This window comes from Ambystoma mexicanum, chromosome 9, assembly GCF_040938575.1.
Source record: "Ambystoma mexicanum isolate Mex_15411 chromosome 9, UKY_AmexF1_1, whole genome shotgun sequence".
In the NCBI taxonomy this organism is placed as follows: domain Eukaryota; kingdom Metazoa; phylum Chordata; class Amphibia; order Caudata; family Ambystomatidae; genus Ambystoma; species Ambystoma mexicanum.
Genome location: NC_090931.1, coordinates 753,773,161 through 753,800,712, shown reverse-complemented (window position 1 = coordinate 753,800,712; position 27,552 = coordinate 753,773,161). Strand labels below are relative to the sequence as shown.

The window sequence follows — 27,552 nt, the reverse complement described above, 5'->3', positions numbered from 1 at the left end:
GGCTACTTTTACTGCCAGAATTATGAACCATTTTATGGTCATCTCACTCCCTTTTTTTAGCTCCTGACCACTTTGCCCCTGGTTCTTAATGTCCAGGCCCAACTTCACAGGTTGGTACTAATCTTTCAGCTCAGTGCTTTACCCCTGTCCTTAATATATGCACCCTCCCCCACCCGCTACCGGAAACTACTTCAAGAAGCTCATATTCCAAGGCACTTTCTTACCCTGTTTCTCTATGAAGCGCATGCTCCGCCCAGAATGAACAACCTGAGGGTCTTCATCTTTCAGGCCCTTACTAAGCCCTTTGTCTGTTACATCCCCTCCCCACCTCATCCGCTACCTATTCGGACAACTTAGAGTGGCTCGTGTTTGGGCTGTGCTGTGTCCCCAATCAAACATACATCCATACATTTCCTGCCAAATGAACTACCCCAGAGAAGCAGCTAATTGCTGCACGTGTAACAGGATAGCACGGACCACTTCCTCATGTCGCGATAAACTAAGCAAACTCCATCTTTGCGAGGAAGGGATGCAAAGTGCTTTTAATTGAGGTTAGTTCATTTCCTAACAAACCCATGTCGTCTGCTCATTTGATTTGCATAAAGTCACTGTTAAGTTTTCAGTATCACCTGAGCCAATCACATGCTGAGTAAGGGCCCCCAGGCGGAGAAGGACATTATTGAGTGGCTCGTCACCCAGTTCATCTTTCCACAAGTCCCCAGATAATGGTATATTCCAACAAATGCCCTCTCGTAACCTAATGGTGGGAGGATCTCCAGAGAGAAGTTACTGCACCGAGGATCCCCATACATATTCTAGTATTCATATGGCACCCTCCAAGAAATGATGGGTGCTTGGACTGCGTGTGCCCAGCTGGCCACCCAGGAAAGTTTAAAATCCAGCAGCATTGGAAGTTTGCTCCAGGACATTTTAGGCCCAAATATGGTCCATGTTCCAACTGCGAGTGGAAGCAACTGGCAGAAGGAATTTTTGAGAGCAGTAAAGTGGATACAAGACATAAATAATTACCATATTTAGTTTATGTATTCAGCACCACTTCCTTGGGTGTGAAAGGCATGGATTCCGTGCAGCTGTGTTAACGGCTAACATTTCCCCAATACAATATGTATCTGCAATCCCATTTCGACACCGAGAAAACATGACATGAAAATAAAATACATGAATTTTAAACAGGAAAGCCCTAACCTGTGGATCACTAGTCTCCAACCGAGGACATGTGGACTAGAACAGGCACTACCTAAAAGGAAGCAGGCAGGGGAAATGCTGGTGAGGGGCACTGCCACCCAGAGGAGACAAGGGCCCCTCTTCTAAGACCCAGAGTAGATGCTGGCACTATCTCTGCTTTCTCAGTAAAACACCCACCCTCCTAATGCATGTCCCCAAAGGGCGGTACCCTCTCCCTTCCCACCCAGCATGTCCCGCTTTCAAAGTTTCTTTAAACATCAAGTAAATATACTGAAAATAAAAAAATGTAAGCAGGATGCATATTTTGCCCTGCTTAACGTGGGACAAGAGCACAAAGTCTCTCTAACGCCCCCTCCCGAGTTAACATCTATCCAAACCATTTGAGAGACAGAAATGTGACTTCTGTAAACTCTGGTTCCTTGCATTTTCAGAGAAGCCATGATCCTTCCCCATGTGCTGAGACTCTGTCTCTATGGAAGCATTAGGCCAGCTGGTTTATGTTATGTTACTGGGTTTTTCGGAGAACAGCTGATAGCATTTCCATAGTCTGTTTTTGGTCTCTATGAAAAGAGAATGTTTAACTGTATTAGTACCAGGTGAGGAACAATGAGCTTGTAACAAGCAAGCTCATTGGCCCTTGCCGGATTGTTCCCAGCATGACAAAGCCTTTGTCGCCGCACTGCTCGCAGCCACATCCCGGCTGCCATGGAAAAGGAGAAGGGACTATTTGTAGTCCCTTCTCCCCATTCTCTTGTGGACATCTTTTTTGTTGACTTTTTTCTGCTTTTTTTCAATAGGTACCATGGAAAGGCCATCTTTTTTGTTTACTTTTTCTTCTTTTTTCAATTGAAGCTATGGAAAGGGAGAAGGGGCTACGTATAGTCCCTTCTCCCCGTTCCGTAGTTTTTTTTTTCCGTTGTACAATGCTGAAGTAGTCACACAACTTTTAAAAGTCACAATTAGTACCTTGGTCTAACGGGGCGTGGTACTAATACCAATAAGCCCTTTGCCAGGGGGCATTACAGCATCAGATAATGCCCTGTGGCCTTCAATAAGGTCCTCGCTACATTCGCGCTTGTAACTATGAGCCCGGGGAATTACCTGATGGGGTAATGACCCCCTCCTGACTTAGGGCTTATTGCTTAAATAGAATTAATTAGATAGGTGGTCCATGCACAATGCACATTACTGTTTCTGAACAAAATGATCAGCAGCATCCTTCATTTGTTTAACTTGTGCACAGTGCGAAAACACAGAAATGCACAATTATGATCCAATATATACTTCACCAGAGCCAAAAAAATGCATCCATTTGCTTTTAGCAAAAAGATCAGATGAGGTAAACATTGAAGGGCCCAACCTGACTCCACCCCTCTCCCTGTTGGCATCCCCCAAAGAATCATTCCTTGGACCTATGCTATAAGTGGACTTATCTTGTCCTTTGGCTTTCACCATCCCCTCTTTCCCTCCTTCATCCCTGGAGCCTCGGAACAGATTAGTAACTCTCTCACTGCAACCTGTCACTGGATGACTCTCTCCTGCTTCATGCTTTGAAACCAGAAGTCACCTTTCTCCCAGCTGCCAATGCCATCCTACAGTGCCCCTCTCCTATCGCCTCCCCGCCTTACTTTCTTGGTCCCTCACCCAAAGTGCACAACTGTGGGGGTCCTCTTTTATAGCGACCTCTGACTAAATCCATGCACAACCACTGCCTCTGCTGCTCGCACTAACTTTCAACATTTGGAAAATGTGTTCATTGACTACTCACCATTCTACAAAACTCTAATCTCCAACATCTTGCTCAGCAAACTCCACTACTGCTCATGCCTACTCCTTAGCCTTTGCTCTCTGCTCCTTCAAAGGTCCTCACCTTCCCTACCCACACACTCTACAATCTACTCAGATCGTTCCCCACCTCTGCCTACCGATGCAATACTGGCTGGCTCTCCATGCCAAACTGAAGACTTTTCAAGTTATTCCTAGTCTACAAAGCTTTCAATGTGCCTCAGTACCTGGTGGACTATATATCTGTCTACTCGCCATCTTGTTACCTCTGCTCAACCTGTGCACCCCTCGGGTGTGTCTCCTCAGCTGGTCGATCCTTCGCACCACGGCCCCTGCTTAGAGACAACGGAAGAGAGTAGCAGAGGGTTGGCAGCATCAGCTGTAGAATTGCCAGAGTGCACACTTCAGAGCTTTCACACTCCTCCTCAAAGACCTATTCACTTGCACGATAAACCCCTAAGTTGCACCCTTCACAACTCCCCACAAAAATTCCAGGTCCCTTAGTTTCAAATAAAGGAGCTGACAAAATGAGAATCAAGGCCAAAATTGAGCAAAGTCATGCTGACCACACTGGATAAATTGGCGAACAACAAGGCAACTACACAGAACATAAGCATGTTAACTCGTTTTTTGTCCTGATGAAGGCTAAGGTGAAGACTCGGCCACATTGGTGTGGCCAGTCATAATTAACTGTGTGAATTTAAATGTGCAAATTAATTTAGTTTTCTGTTTTTAAAAAGATCTGTCTGAAATACTATCATACCTGTTTATAGGATAGTGTATGCTGCTTTTTCTGTCTGTCCAGTATCATTTTTAGCTGTTGTCAAGACTGATAATGTTCTGGTTGTATTTTGCGTGTTGTATTTTGTATTAGGTTCGACACAACTGCTTGTCACATATTGTTTGTTTTTTCTTCTAATAATACACATATATTTCTTTTGAAAACTGCTAAGATTTGTTGAGCTAAATGCGACTCGTATATAAGGGGGTTTGTAATTGTGTATATTTTTACACGTTTGCACTGCTCTTGTTTAGTTTTCAGCACTTATCCTGGTTCCATGTGCTAATATCCCCACAAAAATATTGCCATACAAAAATATTGCCATATTTTTGTGGCGATATTAAGCCATGGAACCTGCGGGGGACAACCCCGCAACCCCATCATTTTTTTAATGGAGCAGGGGACACCCGCAAAACCCCCGATCCCAATTACCCCATACGTTATCCCCACTAATAATATCGCCCAAAGCCTTACCCCACGACCATATATACGGCGATATTATTGGTGGGGATAATATTATCTGATACCCTTTTCCCTTATAGTAGGTTGTTTCTTTTGTACATCACCAGTTATTTGTTGTTCTTGTTTTTTTTGTTTTGTGCCTTGTCCATGCCCCCACTTCATTCACACCCCTAAACCAGCTCATCCCTCCGTCGTCCGCATCTTTGTGCTATTGTACAGGCACCCTTTTTGGGAAACCCTCTGCAATCTGTTGATGTGTCATTTCTGATTGAAATTGACATCCCTGTTCTTCAGATAAATACTTCACAAAATGAAATCCCGAGGCCTTTTCGATCCAGTCCTTCAACCTTCTGAGGTTGATACATTGAGTACAATTAACATTATTAACACCTATTATTTCAGTGCTTAGAGAGAGGAGAAATCTATTATGAAGCGCTATGTAAGAATTAACCTGTAGTTGAACATGATTGTACACCATAGAAGCATGCACGTTGCAGACATTATCAGTAGCCGCAGATCACTGTTCCTGTGAATGCTCTGGCAGGGCGAATGCCCCAACCCCCAATAGACACACCGGCCCCACCCACAGGCTTGTGCTGAGCCACATGGATCCACTTCCGTAGTTTGCAGCTTTTCTGTCAGCACAGGCACCGTGTGGGCACCGTAGAATACTGCCTGACTCCATTAACTCTTTCAAGAACGGGCACTCGTGCCATGTTTCCATGACGCGATTTAACAGGTAACTTATCAGTGTGCCACGATCAGGAGCAGACACAGAAAGCTGCATATTAGAATCGCGCCCAAAGCCTTCCCGAAACGAGTGTCGACAGCTCACTCTCCCTGAAACGTAATTATATCGTTTTAATTAAATTGCAGAAAGTTTCAAATCTTTCTAAAATATATCTTTATGTTTCATTGGTCGCTCTATGAAGTGCAAGACGTAATCAAGATCTGCAAACACTGTCTATCATTGGCTCTCTAACAGATGCAGCAAAACTGTGAAATGCGACCAGGCTCAAACTAAACTCTTATCTCACCCATCTATTATCTGTGTCCTCTATCCCGATTCAATTAACTTTTCATAATGCTGAGCAGAATACAATGGGAATTTAGCATCACATTCCCTTGTAATGTTTTTTTTTTAAAGGTAATTTCCATGATTGTGTTATGCGAGTGAACTAACAGAAAATACTGTTAACGGCAAGTAAAATCTGCTAAGAAAAGCCATCCAGAGCGAGGCGACTTATAACGAGCAGATGAATTAATGGCCATTAACGGTTTCACAGTGAAAAGTGCAAAGAGGGCGGCGTAGGACTCCAAATGTTGGCCGCCATGACAATTGAGGCCCAAGAGCCAGGATTGGACTGGCCGATAGCGGAATGCCCCAATAGCTGGCCGGGTGTAGGCCTCTCTCAGCAGCCAATCAGGGCCAGTTTGCAGAATAAGCACCCAGTGCACCTTATAGTTTTGACCACTGCTTGCTAACCTCAAATGCTTTGCAATACTCTATTATTTAGCAAAATATATGTGCCATGAGAAGTAAGGCATTAGCTTGCCAGCCATTTTTGTGTTGATGCTCAGGTGGACTTTTTGCCGCAGCCTAATTGGAACATGTATTAATTTGGTGATTTGTAATGCACCACATGCATACAGGTGTAATGCACCACATGCGTACAGGATGCTTCAGCGGGCAAAGGGGGAAACAGTGTTGTGGGAAGTGGGGTGAGGGTGGTAGGAGGAGAACCAAAGGGATCCAAAGGTTCAGGTCCAACAAAGGGCAAACGCCTTGCAAGCACTGTTTCAGCAAAACATTCCAGCCCTATTGCCCCAAAAATATATTCTGTAATAAATCGGGCCAGTAGTGGGGGAGCAGGCTGGCGTAAAGTCTACGTGCAAAGGTTAGGTCTGGTCGGGTCAGTGGTTGGGTCTAGTTTTGGTTCAGGGAAGTGGGAGTCTCACAATTCATGGTCCCGTGATCGCCAGTCTTTGTCTTCAAAGTTCTAGACATCTAAAAGGAGTTTATTTTTGGGTCAGGTTGGAGAAGTATTAGGGGGCCTATGCTCCAGAAGGCTTTTCCAGTGATGCATGATGATTGGGTTCCAGTCTTGGTCCCCTGATTGCCAGTCTTTTTTTTTCCAAATTCTACACTTCTAAGAGGGGGTGTGTTTCTGGTATAGGTTAGAGTAGTAGTAGTAGTCCATGCTCCAGAAGGTTGTACCAGCGATGGATGGTGGTTGGTTTCCAGGCTTAGTTCAGGGAGGAGGGGAGTTCCATAATTCATGGTCCCCTGATTGCCTGGCTTTTTCTAAGTTCTAGACGTCTAAGATGGATGTATTTTTGGCAGAGGTTGGAGAAGTACCAGGTGCCTTTGCTCCAGAAGGCTTTACCAGTGATTCATGGTGGTTGGGTTCCAGTCTTGTTTCAGGGAGCGAAAGTTCCATAATGTATGGTCCCCTGATTGCCAGTCTTTTTTTTCCAAGTTCTAGACTTCTAATAGGGGGGTATTTTTGGCAGAGGTTGGAGGAGTACCAGGGGTCTTTCCTCCAGAAGGCTTTACCAGTGATGCGTGGTGGTTAGGTTCCAATCTTGGTTCAGGGAGCAGGAGTTCCATAATTTGTGGTCCCCTGATTGCCAGTCTTTTTCTTCCAAGTTCTATACTTCTAAGAGGGGTGTATTTTTGGTTCAGGTTAGAGAGGTAGCAGGGGCCTATGCTCCAGAAGTCTTTATCAGTGATGCATATGACCATGAATTTGACATAGTATTGAGTAGACACACAGTGGAGTTTCTGCAGTGCTCTAGAGATGTGCTTGCACTTTTTCAGGACACCGTTTTCATGCTGATTTCTTCCCCTGCATAACACTTTGAGTAACACTTTGCATGTATGACAACAGTGATGCAACAGGCACGTACACGACCAAGCTTCCGCCCACGCTGCAAAGAGTATGTGGGAAGAACTCGTGGTTTAGGATATGCAATGAGTAGGAGCTGCCGATGGGCAGAAGGTAAGGGGCAGAAAAGCAATAGGGGTTGAGGTGGGTGCGGGGGAGGTTACAGTGATTTCCGCTGCATGGAGCAGGGCAGGGAATCATGTTAGGGGGAAAGAGGACATGGAAGAGGAGTTGGCAGCAAGGGTCTCACCCACATCAAAAGGGGGCTACGAGAGGCAGTCTGCTAAATGGCACAACCCAGCACAGGGAGGCTGCAGGGACAATGTGTGGAAGAGGAAAGCAGCAACCCCATCTGCTCGGATGCAAGACGGGCCCTGCAGGGAAACTGGAGGTGGGCCTACCGTGATACAAGCAGCACCAAAGGTATTGGTGTAATCTGGCATGCAGATTATCATTATTGCACCGTTTCTTCTCTGCAAGATGAGAATCACACTTGCTGCTCTCTTCTGGGTGGCTTGCTTCTTGGTGAGCTCCCAATATTGATAGGACCATGTATTATGTGTATGTGGAAAATTTAGCACTTTTGGCCTGGTGGGCAAATAGGATGAACTGTTTAAGCGCTAGGGGAGAGTATTTTTGTTCTATTAACAGCCCAGCAGTTAAAAACCAGGACTAAAATCATTGCAAAGTTGGGTTAGCTAGTAGACCAGAACCCTACCCAGACAAAAGAGAACTAGGGAAATGGAATTAGGCATATGTGCCAGGCAGTTGGCAAGCAAGGTCCAGGAAAGGTACCTGTTAGGGAGAATTCTCAGAAATGTGCTAATTCCCTTCTACCTTAGAGACCCCAGAACTTTTGCTGGACTTTAGGATTTTTAATTTCTAACCTGGAGAGAGTGATACCCTTTTCCCACTCTCTCATGGATTCTTTTAATTGATTTGGAAACTGTGGGCCTGATTTATGGAAGTGTTTTATAATGGCGCAATCCCATAGGAAAATGTTCCACAAATCAGGCCTTGTGTTTCTTTTGACTTTGGAGTCTGCCAAACTCCATAGGCATCATCTTTTTACATTTTGTCACACAGCACCTTCAGTGCAGTGGCAAAGGGAAGTCTCTCAGGCTTCCCAAAGTTTTAAATACCTTCTCCTGGTTAAATTACTGTTTCCAAGAGCAGTGAAGTGAAATTGATTTTACTTACATTTTGTAACTTTCCAGACCCAGCACACACTATCTTACAATAGGGTGCTGGAGGGGTTAATTAGCATACCCTTTGTCTAGTTTCTCATGTAACATTTTTATGTTACCCTTTCTACAATTAATGGCTGGTGGCAGTGGTTTACTTTTTCCTACCATTGTGCGTTTCTACTGCGGGCTGCAATTGCAGCTACAGTAAAGCACCCATGGGTGCCCATTTTATTCGGACTTCTTTATTCGCCAATTCTTGTTGCAACGGTCCTTCTTGAGATTTACTCTGTGTGCCAAACCAGGTCTGGTGCCTTTGTTCATTTTGTCTTTGGCAGGGTTCACTGGTGAATCCCATCTCTGGCTCCAGCGTGTCTGGCAAGGCAGGAAATGAAGGAGGTGCCCAAAATTCCCCATGCTTAATCCCCTTGGTTACAAGAATGCACCCAAAGGTGATTGGCTGGCTGGCTGTCCTTGAAGGACAGCCACCCTGTTATGTGAATGACAGCTAGGCTGCGAATGAATGGGAGAAACCTGCATAAAAGGTGAGGTCTTTTGGCTTGGAGGACAGAGTCGACCACTGGATGAAGGAATCCGAAGAAGAACTTGGAAGAGATGCTTGCTGCAACTCCTGGACCGTTGGTTTGCCTGGTGAAGCCCTGCTGCATTGCTGAAGCTCAGAATTCGATTCCACTAGAGAAGCCCTGCAAGGGACGACTTCTCCCCTTGGGTTGGTGGGACCAATCAACCCCAAAACGAACTTGTCTAGCCATCCTCTCGGAGCTGGCTGTATTTCCATTGCTGCTGCAGGAACCAATTGCCATGGAGAGGAACAACGGGATCGAGTGCATCATTTTTAAGTCGGACTCGAGCTCCAGGAAGATCCTATGGACTCCCATGAAGCAGGACTCACCAAGCCTGAGCCACTTCAACAGAGTGCTGGGCCCCAGATGCGAGGAAAGTCCATAAAGGTACCTGAGAACTGCAAAGGTGCTATTTGCGAGAGCCGAGAGAAGCTGAAACTGCAAAGTGCGCTGATCTGAAGTTTGTCCATTGCTGCCGCCGACCTTCAATTCGTAGTGCAGGAATCCCCAGATATCCTCCCTCTTGTCCCACGACTGAGGCCCAGGAACAACAGGATCTGCAAACCGTCACAGGAACAGAAGCCAGCTGGAACCACTTTCTTCAAACCAAACGTACTGTAAAACTAAGTCTTGGTTGCCTTGGCAGGGTTGCTTGCATCTTTTCCCCTCACAAGCCTCCCAGCCTGTGGCCCTACAGTGATTTCATTTTCTACAAAGACTTCTGAAACTTTGTGCAAGACTTTTTACCTACCTTCAGCTCACCTAGACTTTTGCTCAATTAACATTGGCTGGCCTGGCTCCCTGATAGACTCTTCTTACCTCTGACTTTGTGCTCTAACTATCCCTCAACAAAGGTCACACATAAAATAACTTGTGTAGCTGGGAAAGAGTTAATTTACTTTGCATTGGAGGGTTCAAAAAGTACTTACCTCCTAAAAAATATTTGTTAACCATTGTTTTTTCCCCTCATCATTTCCTTGACACTAACCTCAGTATTGCCCTAAATGTGCCAGTGATATATCAATGTCCACAATGTCCTAGTTATTAAAGTTAGGGTGTAAGAAAGTGTCTGTGTGTCATCCCAAATGGGTATATACTGATTTATTGAAATTGAGAGTGTGTATTTTTAAAGTATATTATTGTGTTACATATATTTTCTCCCTTCTAGAGAAGGCTCATTCAACTGACTGTTAAATTAATAAATAATTGTTTAATTAAGAAACCTTGAGAGTAAGTGTTTATTTGGATAATTGTCACTGTGAATCTCTGTGTAATAACCCTACAGCTCGCATTGACCCCTCTTGAGATAAGCCTGGCTGCTCAGTCACTCTACCAAACTGTGTAGTACAGGCTTCTACCAAAGGTTGGGTTAACTATTGCCTAGAGGACAAGCCCAGTGCAGTCTCCCACAGGGTACTGCATACAATCTTGCCTAACAGTACCCATCAGCTTCACAACAGGAATGGTGCCATCACTGAAGTAGCGGGGTCCCTCGCATTCCTTGCAAAACAAAGGGCCCTGCCACCCCAGGTCTGGGGGACCAGCCCAGTCCTCACCTATCAGGGTGCAGGATGGGCCGGCGCTTGAAGTGCAAGAAGGAGACGCTCAGTAGGGTTTGGAGCTGACTGTGGTATGTGGCACATGACAAATACCGCGTTCAGCTCCAACTCCTTCTCCTTCGTCTTCCTCGTGGCTCATATACAGAAACTACGAAGCTCCCCCAGTTTCCTGGTTCCTGTTTGTGAGCAGCATGGAGAAGCCGAGGGTGGCCTGGAGTGATGGACTGAAGCTGGAAAAATAGGTAAGAAGGCTTTTTAAAAATGTGGTTTATTGTGATGTGTATTTTGCATGTGTGAAGTGTGTGTCAGATGTATGTATGTGCTATGGGTACATTAGTGGTGGGTGAAAGAGAAGAAATGTGATGGTTGTGTGCCTGTGTAGAGAATGCGGTTAGAATGGATATAAGCAAAGGTGTATGAGTGAGTTACTAGTGAGGGAATGAGTAGGAATGTGATAGTGTGTGTTTGAATGTTCTGGGTGGGCAGGTGCGTTCCTGTGTGAAGAATGCATTGCAAGTGGACGTGAGGGGTTTATGGTTAAGTGAATGGTGGGTGAGTGAGTAGGAATGTGAGTGTGTGTGTGTGTAAGAATGTTGTGGGTGGGTGGGTGGTGGGTGCCAGTTTGAGTGTATGTGAGAGAAGGTGGTGAGTAGGCTGATGAGGTACTGGTGGGTGAATAGGTATGAATGTGATGGTGCATTTGAATCTTCTGGATGGGTGGGTGCATCCCTGTATGGTGAATGCAGTGTGAATTAATGTGAGAGGAGTTGTATGGGTGATTGACAGGTGGCTGAAAGGGGATGCCCGTGCGTGTATGTGTGTAAGGCACTGGGGGACTGGGTATTTTTGACACATCATTTCTTGACTTTGCATGTTTTACTGGTATTTTCGGGAAAAGAAAAGTTCATATGTGTCATTCTCTGGCTAGACTGGCATTTTGGTACAGCCATTGCAGCTATTGCTTACTGTGGTATGCCATTTATTATTCGGCATCTTTGATAAAGTAAGTATGATGAGTAGTATTACCTCGCTAGACTGACGTTTTGGTGTAGCGGCCTGTATATTTCTTACTGTAGCATGACATTTTATGAACTGAGCATCTATAATGAAGCAAGGATGATAAGTGCTCTTATGGGCCTAGACTGGCTTACATTGGAACCCGTTTGGACATGTTTTCTTAGTGTGACATGGCACTTTTAATAGCACCAACAGGAGTATTTTCTAACAAAGGAGTACTGGCAAATATTGGCAGAGCCAGCTTTGTGCCTACTGCCAGTAATGATTCTATACAAAACATCTTAAAGAGAACATGAGCATGTTCTTATATGGGAATCCTACCATATGTTGGTGGAGCCAGCATGAAAAATGTATCGGCACAGTCATCATGAAAATGTTTTCTATACTGGCATATATTGCAGGGACCAGCAAGACAATACATTGGGAAATGCGCTTGTTCCCTTTCGGTGACTTGCATCTATTGTACTTTTCTTATTAGTTACCCTACACCCTACAAAACCAATTGCACCATTTGAACCCATTATTCAAAAACATTTCTATGGGGAGGGGGAAGAATCCCCCCGCGCCCTCCCAAACCTGTTTTTGTTAGGTCGGGTCCTCTGCTACGCTCGGTCGCAATCGCATACTTGTGGCAAATATTTACACCATCCAATAAAACAACTCATCAGCCACCAGTGGTTGCTGGTATATTTGGGGACCGAGCATTGTCCCCTTCTTTCTGCGCTCGGTGAAACATGTAAGCTTTGATTAGAAAACATATTTACTTCTTTCCCTTGTAGTAGTACATGCATGCCCCTGCAGTGGCATAATCATCATGGACATTGCCCACCTATGGTGGTCTGGGCTGGCCCAGGGTGTGGCGTGCCCTGTGCTTTGTTAAGAAGCTTGGGTGTGGGGTGCCCTTAGCATGGCTCTCAGGGTGGGGCACACATTGTGTTCTACACCACTGGGTGCCACGCCTTGAATCTACCCTGTGCACACTGCTTTGGTGGCGTGGGTAAGAGGCAAGCTGCATGGTAAACAAAGGGGAGCAGCCCTGCTGTTACAGGGCTGGAGGCCTCAAACCGCTTATGCTAATACAACTGTTCAAATGATACGTGGCTTTCTGTACCCACTGGCTGTGTTCACAGCAGAACAGAAGTGTTATTGTGTCAGGCCACGCAACAGGATACCCTTGCATTCCAGGTTCCATTAAACACGAGATATTTGAGTCCCTGGGTCTCCAAAAAGGAAAAAGCTGGAGGGCCTTTTTCCTTCCTCAGCTTCCCCTGCTGCAGCTCTCTTTACTCCATTGCTCTGTGTGAAGGGAGACCACAGCCCTACAGCCCATGCCACAATCACATTTAAAACATTCCCTGCTTGAAAAGCTTAAAGGGGGATATAGTATATAAAAATTATCAATTGCAACTCACAGACCACTGCATTTGATTTGATTCAAGGGGATGTGCAACGTTGCTCGTAGGCGATGGAAGAAGTCCTGTAGGTTTAAAAAGAACCAAGTGCCGAATCCAGCACGTACAACTCTAATTAAACCACAGAAACGTTAGTATTTCTGTTGAGATCATATTGCACCATCTCTTCGAAAACAATTCCCAAATGAATGCTCGCCTGATTCCCAAGGGAATGCTAGACTACTTTTAAGTCAACCTTTTTATGACCCTTGATCCTGCAGGCCCTCAACTCACGCCCACAACCCAAATCCCACAACTAGAAGCTTCCAGTTTTCTCCTTTCATTTCTGTCAAGATATGATGCAAGTGAGTGTTTTTTTGTTGTGTTTTTGAAATCGTCTGACAACAACCGATTGCCTGACTGAGACAAAGCAAAGCCACATCCACTGTTGTTTTTTACATGCTGGCGCGACATTGCAGCTGTGCATAGTTTTAATTCCACAATGAATGGGAGCCCTGAGTCAGAGCTTTGCAGGGCTGCACTGTGCCAGCTTGCACTACCTTTCATGGCCTCGCTTGGCTTTCCCTGAAGCTGGCAGCATAGAACTGAACTAACAAATTGGCCCCATCCTAAAGCGCAAACTACTTCACAGGATAGAAGGGTGCTTGTGGAGGCAAAGACTGGCAGATAACGGGTACAGTTGCTTGCCAGCCCCAGGATACCTCACTACCCCTTCTTCGCCTTCCTAATTTAACTCACCTGTTAGTGAGTATCGTAGCCCCGACATGGGGTATGAGGGCGTGCAGGCCTACATGCGCCAGTCAATAAAGACACGACCACTCAGGAATGTGGTGCACAGAAAACCCCTTTATTTGCACGCTTTGCATGCTCACATTATCTCTAGTCATGTGACCGGACTTGGTGCACCACTGCTTGTCACCTAGTCAGGTGACCACGGGCAACGCTACATCTCCCCACAAAATAACATTGTCCTACCCCATTTCCTCGATCCATCGTCTTGGCTTCCAGATGGTGTGGCAGGGCCTCTTCTCTGCTCGGGGTTGTGCTCCTTCTTCGGCCTGTTCTCCTTCAAGATGGACTTGCTCTTCTTCATCCGATTCGTCCTCATCTCCTGAGTACCCAGATTTTTTCCTTGCACAGGTTTCGTCCTCACTCCATGTTTGATCAGTCTGGGGCAAGCCGTTACATGTCTTCCTGAAGAATATGTTATTCCTTGTCACTGTACAACCGGTTCTCACGGCGGTGACCATGGATCCCTTCATGCTGGTGAGGATCAGGAGTAGGGGGTCAAACGGCGGTGTGTCCTTGTGGGACTGAGTCTGCCGCACCAAAAGATCATCACCAACCCATAAATTGGCTTCCCAAGCCCCGCTCCTGCATGCTGCGTATTCTTTAATTTTGTCTTTGTCGTCACTGCTTCTCGTCTCCTGTTCTCATGGGTTCCCCTCATTAGGCTGGGCTTCATGGGGTAACCTTGAGTGTGCAGGGCAGCCAAACATCAGCTCTGCCGGGCATGCTCCCATGGAGTCGTGAAGTGTGCTCTGATAGCCTTGTAGGAGCTGGTACAGTGATTGTTCGATGGGCATATGGGTGATATTGGCTATCCTGATATCCCTCTTTAAACTGGCCATGATTCTTTCGACTGCCCCGTTAGCCTTGGGCCACAGTGCTGTAATTTTCCTGTGGTGGAATCCCATGTAGTTGGCAAAGTTATGGAAGTCCATACTGGTGAACGATGGTCTGTTATCTGACTTAACCACTTTGGGAACCCCATTTGTGGAGAATATCCAGTCTAAAGCAGGAATTACAGTTGTGGTGGCTGTGGATGGCAATATCCCAGTTTCGGGATATCTTGAGTCTTTGTCCAGTACATTCTAGTACATATTCACCAGATCTCAGTGGGCGATAAAAGTAAATCGCAACTACTTCCCACACTTCCTTCAGTCGGGGTGTCATATGCAAGGGTTCAGGGAACGCTGGGGGCTGCAGGCTGAGGCATATATGGCATGACTTCACCGTTGGTTCAATCATTTTGTCCATGCCAGGGAACCACACTTTCCTCCCGAGCATGCGCTTCATTAATACTATGCCTCTGTGATTTTCATGCGCAATGTCTACCGCTCACTGGTGAAGATATGCTGGCAGCACGATCCGGTCTCCTTTGAGTATCAGTGATGAAGGAGACAGAGACAGTTCCTCTTTAGACCTTGCGAGGGACTTGAACAAAGGTCCATCAAGTATCTGGTTGTTCTGTACCGATTCATCAGCTGAATTCCATCATCCATTCAGGATGCAAGAGGTTGCGAGGGCTAGTGTTGCGTCTTCCGCTGTGCACCTTGTAAGATCTGCCATCATGATGCCTTGAGGCAACGCGTGTTGAATTATGTATTTGATGTATCCATCTGCACGGTTACTCGATACCTGGGGTCTGGCAAGCGGGTGACAGGAGAGGAAGCCTGCAGGGTTTTTATCCTTGCAAGGCTTGTGAATGATGACATACTCATACTCCTGCAGGTGGAGTTCCCATCTCGCTATCCTGGGTGTCATTTGAGCTGTCAGTTTTCCATAAATGGTGATGAGGGCCTGGTGGCCTGTGATGATAGTGAAGGGTTTTCTGTACAGAAACAAGTGGAAATGCTTGCACGCCCAGACACCCGCTAGGGCTTCTTTCTCGGCCTCCGAGTATTGCTGTTCTGGCTCATTGAGGCTCATGCTGGCATACAATACTATCTGCCTCTGTGCATGGTCACTGCCTGAATGCTGGGCGAGAATGGCACCGAGACCCACAGGGGTTGTGTTCCACATCACTTCGGTGTGCATGTTAGGGGCGAAGTAAGACATGCAGACGGCTTTTATCGAAGGCCTTCTGTTGTGTTGACTCCCACTCGGAAAGGTGTTCTTGTGTCATTAGAGAGCAAAGAACGGTGCTTGTGGAGGCAAAGACTGGCAGATAACGGGTACAGTTGCTTGCCAGCCCCAGGAAGGATCTCACTTGTGCAACGTTGGTCGGGCAAGGGGCTTCTGTTAATGGCCGGATCTTGTCAGGGTCTGGCTGGATGGCTTTTTCTGAATAAATGTGTCCAAAGAATTTGAGTGTAACCTTGTTGAATGTGCACTTGTCATTATTAAGTGTCAGGTTTGCGTCGTTGAGGGCTGAGCAGGCTTTCATCAGTGTTTCGTTGTGGGTCTCCTGGGATTGGCCGAATACCAGGATATCATCACTGTAGTTAATACAGTGTGGCATGTGGCAGATGATTATGCAGATCTCCTCTTGGAATATCTCAGTGTCTGAAGATATTCCAAAATTCAAGCATTTGTAATGGAATAATCCCAGAGGGTGATCAAGGATGTGATGTACAGATTTCTATTTGGTGATATCCTCTGTTTAGATCTAAACGGGAGAAGACTTTGGCCCAGTTGAGTAGATGCATCATTTCAGTGATGCGTGGGGATCGGTGGTGTTCTCTGAGTATAGCTTGGTTTGGCGCACACATGTCTACGCACAGTCTTATTTGTCCATCTGGTCTCTTTTTTAGCATGGGTATCACTGGTTAAACCCATGGAGTCGTGCCTGAGGCTGGTTATATTATGTCACCTTCAACGAACAAGGGTTCTTCTTCCACCAGGTGTTGAATGTTGAAAGGGATGCTGTGGAAATGGTGGATTATCGGTTTCACTGATTTGTCTATGTGCAGCTGGACTTTCCACCTCTTTAGTTTTCTGACCCCCTTGAAGAGTTTGGGAAAGTTTGCCACTGTCTTGGCAGCGGGAGTGATGTATTTGTCTGCCGTTACTTTATATAGTATGTGGATGAGTCCCATCTGAACGGCCAATTTAAAACGCAGTACATACCCACTGGTGACCTCTGTTGCAAGGATGTGGATGAATATGCAGTCCTCCTTGTCCTTGTGTCGACAGGGGATTGTGAAAGCATCTAAGCATGAGAGTGGTTCTTTCACCCCATATGTGTATATGGCTGTGTGTGCTTTCTTCAGTTTGGGGCATTGTGCGAGTTTTCTGTATTCACATTATGGCATTACGTTAATCGTGGCCCCTGAGTCAACGAGGAAGTCGAAGTCTTTGCCTTGGATTGTCAGTGGTAGCGTGGGGCTATGTTCCGAGGCTGTTGGATTGGCCAGGGCATATAGGTTCGTTCTGTGCTGGACTGGGATTTGGATTAACTCGTGGATGGCATTTTTGTGTGCATGTGGTGAATCTGCCTCCTTCCCTTCCACGGGCGTCCGGTGATGGGGAGTTCTTTGTCCAATCGTGGCGTCTCTCTTTGTGGTGTCGTCTCTCAAAGAACCTGGTTCTTTCCTCCCAGTGTTGGTGGGGTGGAGACTTGTGTGGATGTGGTTTTTGATCCGTTGGGCTAGGTCTGGAGGCCTTGGGGTTTCGGCACATCACTCGGATGATCGTCTCCCTGCCAGCTGAGCATATTTGGCCGATGGCTGGGCAAGATTTGTCGTCCGGGATGTCGTAGCTGCATCGAAAACATTGACGTTTCTCCAGTCGGAGGTCTTGTGTGGAGTGTTGGTGTACCATGATTTTTTTTTTCTTTTTCAATTTTATTAATTTCAAACAAACAATACAAACCAAACAGGCAGTGCATATATCAACAATTCCATTGTACATTGCTTACTTCTAAACACTGCTTCCCTTATCCCACCCCCCTCATTCCAAGCCCATTATTTGACACATTCTGTTCCTGCATCTTGTGGTAGGGTCTCCCTTTCCATGGGTTCTGTTGGGTCTTGTATTGACCCAAATAACTCCACCATCAATAATTTCTAGGCCATCAGGGTCTCTGTCTCCTCCTCCCTCCCAGCACTGCTCACTTCTTGCCATACCACGGTTTCTGCCTCCGCCCATTTCTGCAAATCCTTCCACCACACATCCACTCTCGGTCTATTGCATGTCTTCCACCCCATAGAAATTCTTCTCTTTGCAACCACATATGCCAGATTCCTCAATGTATTCACATGCTTGAGTTTCTGTGATCTTGGGAACCCCCCCAACAAACAGGCCCACACTGTATCCACTACAATCTTGATTCCCTTCTCCGCTAGTACTATCATATTGTTGTCTCAGGTATATTGCTAGGGGTTCCAGGGCCAGTATATAGTGCATTGGAGACCACGGACATCCTTGTCTGGTACCCTTGCGAAGCTGCAATTTTTCCGATATCACTGTTCCCGTTTTGACTCTAGCCAGCGGCTCACTATATAGCATTTTCGCCCCCACCGTATGTATCCAGGCGCCAACCCATAGCACTCCTGGGCCGCCAGCAGCCATGGCCACTTGACCGAATCGAAGGCCTTTATCGTGTCCACGGACACAATTGCCATTTCACCTTCATTTTCGCACCTAAACTCAATAACTCTGTGGAGTCGTCTGTGATTGTTAGATATTTTCCTGTTTGGGACATAACCTATTTGATTAGGGTTTATCAGTTTACCAATAACCCTCTTCAGTCTGTTTGCCAAAACAGCCGTCAATATCTTGTTGTCTTGATTCAACATCGACAAGGGTCTATAGGAGCCGCAGCTATGCCCAGGCTTGTTAGGTTTGGGAAGCGGTATTATAATCGCTTCTCTAAGTGACTCTGGCAATCTTCCCAACTCAAACGCTTCATTTAACATTTCTAACAGAGGGGGGAGCACCTCTTCTTTATATACTTTATAAAATTCACTTGGGAATCCATCCGCCCCAGGGGTCTTACTAGCAGGCAACTGTCTCACCACCTCCCCCAGCTCCTCGAAGGTAATCGGTGCGTCTAGCTCCTCTCTCTCCTCCGCACTTATATTTGGAAAACGTGTATCCTCCAATGTTTCCATTATCGTCGCGCGACTACTCTTACCATCGTCTCCATATAGCAACATATGATAGTCTGCAAACTCCTGATTGACCCCCTCTTGGGTGTCGGCTACACTGCCGTCTTCCCTCGTTATTGTTTTAATAGTGGATCTAGGGGTTTCGCTTTTATATAGCCACGCCAAGAGCCTTCCTGGTTTATCCCCTCCCGCATGCTGTCTCTCTACATATTTTTTATAGTTGAGGTTACACAATCTATTTTATAGTTGAGGTTACACAATCTATCCCAGTACTCCACACCTTTCTGCTGTAGCCTGAGTATCAGTTCCATATCCTCCTTAGTGCCCCTTCCACCTCTCAATGCCTTTTCTAGTTTCTCTTCCGTCTCCCATAGGTCAGCTAGAATCCCACCCTGCAGACCTTTGCTATGGCTACCCCTCTCATCACAACCTTAAAGGCTTTCCCACAGCGTTCCTGCCGAGTCCACACTACCAGTATTTGTCTCAAAATAGTTTATAATCTCCTCCCTCATATCTTCCCTAAAAAAGGGGTCTCTCAGTGCCTCCGCTCGTAGGTGCCATGTTGGAATCTTTGCTCTCAGGGGGCAGTATTGCCACCAGAGGATAAGGGGCGAGTGGTCCGAAAGGACCCTTGCTTTATACTCAATTTGTGTAATCTCTGTTATTACCTCCGGTGTAGTAAAGACATAGTCTAGCCTCGTGTGTAACTGCTGCGGGGCAGAAAATAGTGAATATTGCCTTTCCTGGGGGGTGCCTCGTCCTCCATGCATCTTCTAGACCAAAGTCACCTAGCAATGTCTGCAGCGCTTTAACAGCTGGGGCGGGTCTGTCCATCTTCCCATCCGATCTATCTACTACCCTTGGGTTAAATACACAGTTAAAATCCCCTCCCCAAATCACTGCGCCCCGCATGCACATGCTCAAATTGGTACACAATGTTCTGATGTACGCTGTTGTGTTCTGGTTCGGGGCGTATGTATTTACAATGCTTATCACCCTATTTTCCACCAATCCTCTTAATATGACCGTCCTCCCATCCGCCTCAGCTATCTCCTGCAGCCGCTGAAATGGGACATGCGTCGCCACCCAGATGAGCACTCCCCTAGCATAAGCAGAATATGATGAGCCCACCACAACTCCCTTCCATTTCTTAGCAATCATATCCATCTTTTCCCGTGTCAGGTGAGTCTCCTGCAGCAGTGCAATGTCTATCTTTTGCCTGCGCAGGTACAGCATTACCTTGTTCCTCTTTAAATAACTATCGAGCCCCCTAAAATTCCAGGTAATTATTTTAAGGTCCCCCATGGCCTCTTAGAGTTCCAGTCCGCCCCCAACCGATGCAGTCCCAATCTAAGTTCCATCCCATTCTATATAGGCTCGTTCCCCAATTTAATCTCCCCTTAACTGAAAACACACCAAACTCCCCAATCCCCCCTCCCACCTCCATTTCCATCCCCAACATCACCCCCCCCAACTGTTGCCCAGCTCCATCCCTGGATCTCAGGCAACCCCGCATCTAGTTCTTTCTGGCAATAGCCTGTACTTGCAGCTCAGCAGGGTGAGGTCGCCCTAATGGCTATCCTACGACTACTACTACTACTACTCGGGGGGTAGGGTGCCTTCGTCCTGCCACTCCTGCTCGCTTTAATTCAACCACACATTGCTACTCAATTTACTTATGTATCCAATTTTCTATATTCCAGTCCTTTGAGTTCAACAAAGTCACAAACATCCTACCAAATATCTGCATTACTCGTTCACACCCCTTTATCTTATCACTATCATAGTCTCTACTGGAGTACCCGCTCTGCGTCATTTCAGTATGCATATAATATCCCAATCACTTATCGTGCTCCTCATGGGCCTTCTCCGCCTCTCGTTCCGGGCAACCATGTAGATCCAGCCATGCCGCTGCTTCCTCTGGGGTGTCAAAAAAGAACATTCTGCTTTTGTGTAGCACTTTCAGTTTCGCTGGGTACAGAAGCATGTATTTAATTCCGGCCAAGCGTAACCTCCTCTTGATTGCCACATAGCTGTACTGTTGCCTCTGGACCAACATTGTGTAGTCAGGTACGCCGTGATGGTGCTTGAGGCCCTTTCGATCGTTCCCCCTTTACGAAAGTACTCCAAAATCTTCTTGCGATCTTTATAGTTCAGTCTCTTGGCAATTATCGCACGAGGAGGGGCCCCAGGCTTCGGTTTCCTCATGAGGGCTCTATGTGCTCGCCCCACTGTGAAGCCCTGCGAGAGTTTATCAGCTCCAATTTCTTGTAGGATCAAGTTCACCACATAGTCTGTAGGGTCTTGGCCTTCCTCCCCCTCTGGCAGTCCGACCACGCAGATATTGTTCCTTCTTGCCCTCCCTTCAGGTTCCTCGGCACGGTTCTCCAGGTTGGCCACCTGTTGCTTCAGTATATCAACCTCCTTTGTATTGCTGGTGCTAGTGTCTTTGTTGGTTTTCACTGCACTTTCCAGGCTGCTCGTTCTCTCTGCCAGCGTCCTAACATCTTGTCGCAGCAGGGTGACTTCTATGCCTACTGCATCTATTTTAGCCTCCAAGGAAGTTTGCAGGTCCACCATCGCTGTCCCCATGAGTCTCTTAGCTCCGTTAAAGCCGCTAGTATCTGGTGGTTTTCAGCCGCTAAGGTGCTCTCCGCCGGTGCTGTCTCACCACTGTGCGTTGTCGCCGCAGGAGACTGCTGCGTCTTGGCTAATGCTTCCATCGTGGGTTGTTTGTTTTTTCTCTTACTAACGGTTCCTCGCCCGCCATCCTGCAGTCTCAGTTATGTATCTGAGGTTACTTGATCTGTGGCGTAACAATCCTGCTTCTCTGGCATAATGTGACACCAGTGTGTCACCCCAAGCCCAGGACAGTTGTCCTTGAGGAGCTCTTATGTAAGTTTGTGTTTGTGAAGCTTGTCTTCGGGTGGGCTGCATCCTCCCACGTTTCTAATTATCTTACTACTTCCTGGAGACTATTTCCTACCACCAGCATGACCACCCATCCCTTGGGCTCATTATGCTCTTCACGCCACTGCTTATTTCCGTTGCAGTCCCTCCTGTGTCATACAGGCTTGGCTACGTGTCCAAACCCTCGAGTGAGTTGTGTCCTCCCATGTATCTTCTCTGGCTGCTGTGGTTGGCCCCCTGCTTATTTCCTGGGATCGCTGGCCGCTCCCCCTTCTGCGCTACCAGTGGATATGTTCAATGCTGCCTGTGCGCTTCAATGCCTGCCACCTGTTTTATAACTATTATAGTATCCGGCAAATATCCAGGAGGCGCCAGCACATGGGCTGCTCTTGTTACAGAAATGGCAGCACACCCGAACAGCCGTTTGTTCTGGCAGTGCTTGGGTGCACTACCCGTCTTTTTCGTGCAGGTTCTGGGTGCTCTCCCTGCTCACTGTGGTGATATAGTCACTGGCCCCCCTACAACGAAGAGCAGGCGTCCGGCGCACTCCAGGTGATAGAGTGTCTCAGCTTCCCATAGGGACACAGCACCCAACTAATGTTGCAATAGGGCTGCAAATAAGTTAATGTTTTGTACTTCACTGTGCACCAAGGATGTTTATTGTTATGTATCCCGTGCGGTTCACCAGCATCCTTTGTTTATGCTAGCTCACTTGCAGCACCCATTCGCCTCACGGCCGCAGGTACTTTGTGATCATCTATTCCATTACACAGTCAGCTGGCGCTACGCTGCAATTGTTCAAAAGCCGCTCGCAGCCGGCATCACCCCCACAGACCTCGCCGCCACCTCTATTCTGTGCCCACAACAGTACGCTTCACGAGCCGTAAGGAGCCCCGTAATCACCCGCCGCCTGTCTTCATTCCACGGCAACTGTTGCCTTTATATCGATCTGCTCCCCCGCTCAGGCTCCGGAGGGCCGCCTCATTATAGCCACATAAAAGCATCCGTAGCAAGTCACAAAGGCGAGGCGTTGCGTGTTCTGCAGCGGCTCACTGCTCCTGCTCTGCCCTGCAGCTCAGCTTCCCTCGGTCTCATCCAAGGCTGCGGGCACAATCCCTTTGTTGTCCGCCATCTTGGCGACAATGTTTCCACACGGCCGCCCGCTTCCCTTTCAATTTTCTCTCGAATGCCGTGCTCAATGCGCTCGCCAGGAAAGGGGTTGCAGTGCGTTAGTTCTAGCATCGTTGTCGGATCGGCTGGAGCGGCGCAAAGAGACACGTCCTAATCCATGGCTAGTTAGCCACACCCCCCTGTACCATGAGTTTGTTTATGGCTTCTTCTTTGATTGGAGGTGCCAAAGAGATGTGAGTTTTGCTCAGGGTGGATATTTGAAGGTCCATTGCCAAGGTTGTCCTTGCTAGAACAAGGATTTCAGCTAGCTTGTGTGGCACTTGCAGCAGTTTCTTTTTTAGGGGTATCGATTCACACCCCACCATTACTTGTGACGTGATGGCTTCTTCATTGGTGTATAGATGGAACTCACATTGTTTGACCTTGGATATCAGGCATGTTACAAACTTGTCCATGCTCTTGCCGGGGAGTTGCATCATGGTATGGAAGACGTGTCTCTCATAATCCACGTTCCTATGTAATGCAAGGTGTTCATTCAGTATGTGCTTGAGGTCTTGGCAACTCAAAAATAATGTCCTGCACTTGGGGGCTAGCCATGAGGGTGAGTAGCCCTATGACGTGCTTGTCTTCCTGCGGGCCAATGACATCAAGATAGACGTCAAATTCCTTCATCCAACTAGTCGATCTTGGCCCTAGGCTGGTGGTATCTGTGGTATTAAAGGGAAGCAGGGATGGCAATGGGAATGCAGCCATCCCTTGAGGCACCGACACAGCAGGGTCCTGGTCTTGTGCGGGGTTAGACATGCTGCTGGTGGCAGGTTGCGGTGGTCTACCCTTTGCTGTTCGCTCGGAGCGACGTGGGCCCACGTCTGTCCTTGCTGGGCACATCCTCAGGGTCATAGTGGGCTGAAGGCAGCACCCTCAAGGAACTTCAATCTTCACCTGGATCCTTTGGGTGATCCTGTTGGCTGGGGCCTGCTGGATCCTCTGTGCGAAACTGGTGGCTGGGGCCTGCAATTGGGTGTGTGTATCCTGCTGCCTGGTCTTGCCGTTCCTGCTTATGTGGTGTAGGATCACTGCCAGCTCGGCCAGGTCCAACTGCCTGGGAAACGGTGAGTTTGCACTCTTGTGTGTGACGTTTGAAAGCGGGCAGACTGGCCGCCAGGTGGACCAGGACTGTTGCCTGAGGAATGCTGCGTTCACACCCTTGTATGCAGCGGTGCAGGCGGGCAACGATCCGGCTGAGGCACGCCTCTACCGGGTCCCGTTGTGCTGCTGGGCCGGAGTGGGAGGAGGCTGCCTTCGTGCACAGCAGGTGCATGGGTGACACCGGCGAGGTAGACGGGTGGCGGCAGTGGGTTTACTGCATTGTTGCTAATATCATATCCCCGACATGGGGTGTGAGGGCACACCAGCCTACGCACGCCGGTGAATAAAGACTCAACCACTCAGTAATGTGGAGGACAGAAAACCTATTTATTCACGAGCTTCGCGTGCTCACATTATCCCTGGTATTGTGACCACTCTTGGTGCGCCACAGGCGACGCTACAGTGAGTATGAAGAAATAAGTAAGGCCTGAACAAGGAATGTGTGTCCAGCCCGCCCCACAGTGTCTAGAAATCCTCAATGGAGGTGTGTAAACGCTGTGTGTCATCATCACTTTGAATGCATGAAAATAGCTTAATTGTTTATCTCTTACAGTAAATGTTATATTACACAATGTACATGATACATTCTATACAATTATATTATACAATCAGTGTGAAAAATACATTTAAAAACAAACGTTAAGATGACTACCGATTCAATCGTGGGGATACCAACTTTAAGATTGACTTAAGCACTAAATATAAAATAAAAAACCAACGTTATTGGGACCTTAATTCACTCTTTCGTTGTGCATGGTTTTCAATGTGTCAATATTGTTTTGTTGGTATTTTGCTGTTGTATGTGTTAGTTATGTGTTGGTGTGAAATCGAGACTGTACTGAGTGGCGTTTTGACATCATTCTTTGTGTATGGGCTGGTGCTGTATGTTTGTTTTAAAGTGTATAGTAAAGCTATTCATTAAATGGCAATGTGTGTTTTTGGAATGCTCGCTATGTATCTCGGGGTGTTTGTTGGTGTATGTTTTAAAGATATGCAAAAGCGCTGATCTTACTTTCGCTTATTTATTTGTGACGGCGAGTTAGGGTTCCAATAATGACGTTTCATTTGATATTTAGTGTTTAATAATAGGCCAAAACCTAACGTGTGAAGAATAACCTTGTATAGGTAGTCATCTTAACCTTTTAAAACTTGTTTTCACCATTAATTCGGTTGCTTTTTATAAGAGTATTGCATGAGTGATATGTAAGTTATGTTGAGATATGTATGTTTTGTTGGATCCACTTGTGCTTTTCACAGTATTTATTTTATTTCACGGTGTATTTTTCATTTTTTTGAATGGGGAAGAGCATCCAGCGCGTTTCGCAGAATATTTTTTATTTCATGATTTTATTTTTTCATTTTGTTTTTTATCTCTGACTTTACTCAGCATTGGGTGTAGTGGGTCAACTTGTGTGTTTTCATTGTGTGGTGTATTTTTATTTCATGTTGCCACTCAGGCCTCATGTGCATGGCTGAATGGGTTAGTGGTGTGGGCTGCAGGCATTTTGCCGTGTATTTTGCATTCAGTTTGTTTTCCTTCGCACCTACTGCTTATGAAAGGAAATTTCAATACATCTTTTTTTTACTACAAAAGTGATTAGCTCAATTTATGCTGATCAGAATTTTGAAATTCTTTCACCGTGCACAACGCCTGGATATGGCCTAAGTGTGTGCCAAACAACTGTAAAATTGACCGTTACTGAGATTTGGGGATTAACAGCATGGCTTTAAAGCCTCTATGGACTTTGCAATGTAATGTAAACATTTTTAGTACGATTATTAGGTGTCGCTTGCGCCACCTAAAACGCCAAAACTATTGCATTCGAGTACAGCTAGGCAGAAATGGCATATGAGGGGGACATGGGGAAAAACTTTGCAGGTGTTGTTTGGTTATAAGCACACCCATTGACTGCCCAAGGCCATGCTAATCCCTATGGCCATTTCCACCCAGATCATGCCCTTCCCAGCCCAAAACACCTCATCATGGGAACTCTTTGAACTGGCTTTACTCAAGCCTTATCATCAAACTTTGCACTCAAACAGCCTCCCAGTGTTTTTTCAAAGCAGTCACCTGAGGGTTAATGGCTTAAAGGGATGTGTAAACACACCACTGGTGTAATAGCATTTCTTAACCAGGTCTGCCTTCAGCCACCCGATTTATAAGCACTATGCATGTTCTTCACTGAGGTCCTGTTAAAAACAAGTATTGGCAAAGCCAACCGTTTTGGCTTGTGTATCTGTACTAAGCTTTTGCCAAGCACTGCTATTAGATGCCCAGGTACTCTCATAATTTCAGTGTGCCTTTCCCATGCCTACATAAAAACCCAAACTATCGGCATTGCCAATGCTTGTTTTTGCAGCAAGGATTTTAGGCATGGAAACAGTGACGGAACATTGCAAAATGTGGCACAAATGTTTGGATCTGGCTACAGCAGTTACATGTCAAGTGGTGAACACTTGAGGTATTATATCAAACATTCATCCATATAATAGAACGCCCAAAATTGCACATTCCGCTAATTACATGGATGGGATTGCTTATGTCAACACTTGAGGGTTTGAAGTCCTCTTTCTGCAATTTGATTATTTGTGTGATGTTGTACACTTTAGGCTGGGAAAATCCTGGTACTTGTAGGTTTTGATGCCTAAAGAAGACCCCTTTTGAGAACCAATCATTAATGTGGCCACAATGTACATGCATGGTGACAGGCGTGTACATGAATCCTTATAGATTCTGCCTGGTGTCTGCAAGGGCAAAAAATGTGTAGAAGAACCATACGGATTCCAGCACCTCAGACTACACGAAATACTGATGGAGACTTCGGGGCATCTGATGCATGGAGCATGTGTATAAAAGACAGACTAAGTTAGATTGTTTAGATGCGTGAATAGAAAGGTAATACTGGGGACGAGTAAAGTTATATTTGTATGATCTGTATCATTATGATCATTCATTCTTCTGACTGAATGTATGAACATGTGACTTGTAACCAAAAGTCTACAAATGCAATGAATTCCAATAGAACATTATTATTTATATTATTTTGGTTTAACTGTCTAACTAATATTGCAGGAATCCCATAACATAGCAAGTTGTTTAGATGAGAGGTAGGGTCAAACTTCCACCATGGCTGCCAGATTTCTTTCTTTATAGACAAAACATAAACGAAGGACTCGGAGATACATTTCTCATTATTGTTTAAGACGGCCTCCTTAGGGTTGAGCGGAGACAAAGTAATAAACACCGGCCTCGTGCCAGTCCTTGCGAGATTTCGAATAGTAAGGAGAAAATGCCTCTGATATCGAAGAAGGTATTTATATTCTAGTCAAAATATTAATTGGGGCACAAGTTCCGGTCATTGCAACGCACCCGCTTCATATGGACTGGTTAAAATACAAATAGAAAGGTAGGCCTTGCAAAGAGTTTCCTTGTAAATGGATGCCCAAAAACCAGTGTTCCAAGTCCTTGCATGCATGACAGTAAGGCGTTGCTTCGCGAGCCTGGCTTATCCTCAAGGTGACATTTAATTAGGTCTTCCAGGTGGGATTTGAATGAATATTTATGACAAGATGCCCATTCATTATTTACAACAGGAGCCTTTCAATTACGATGTAGTCTTTATTTTAGCCTTCAAGCTATTTAGAACTAT

At 46.3% G+C, this 27,552-nt stretch overlaps 1 protein-coding gene across 1 annotated transcript in view; it reads left to right on the top strand.

Moving 5' to 3' along the window:
• Window positions 1-27,552, top strand: part of CAVIN2 (caveolae associated protein 2) — a 137,396-nt gene that overhangs the window by 1,493 nt on the left and 108,351 nt on the right. The gene's annotated exons all lie outside the window — the stretch shown is intronic.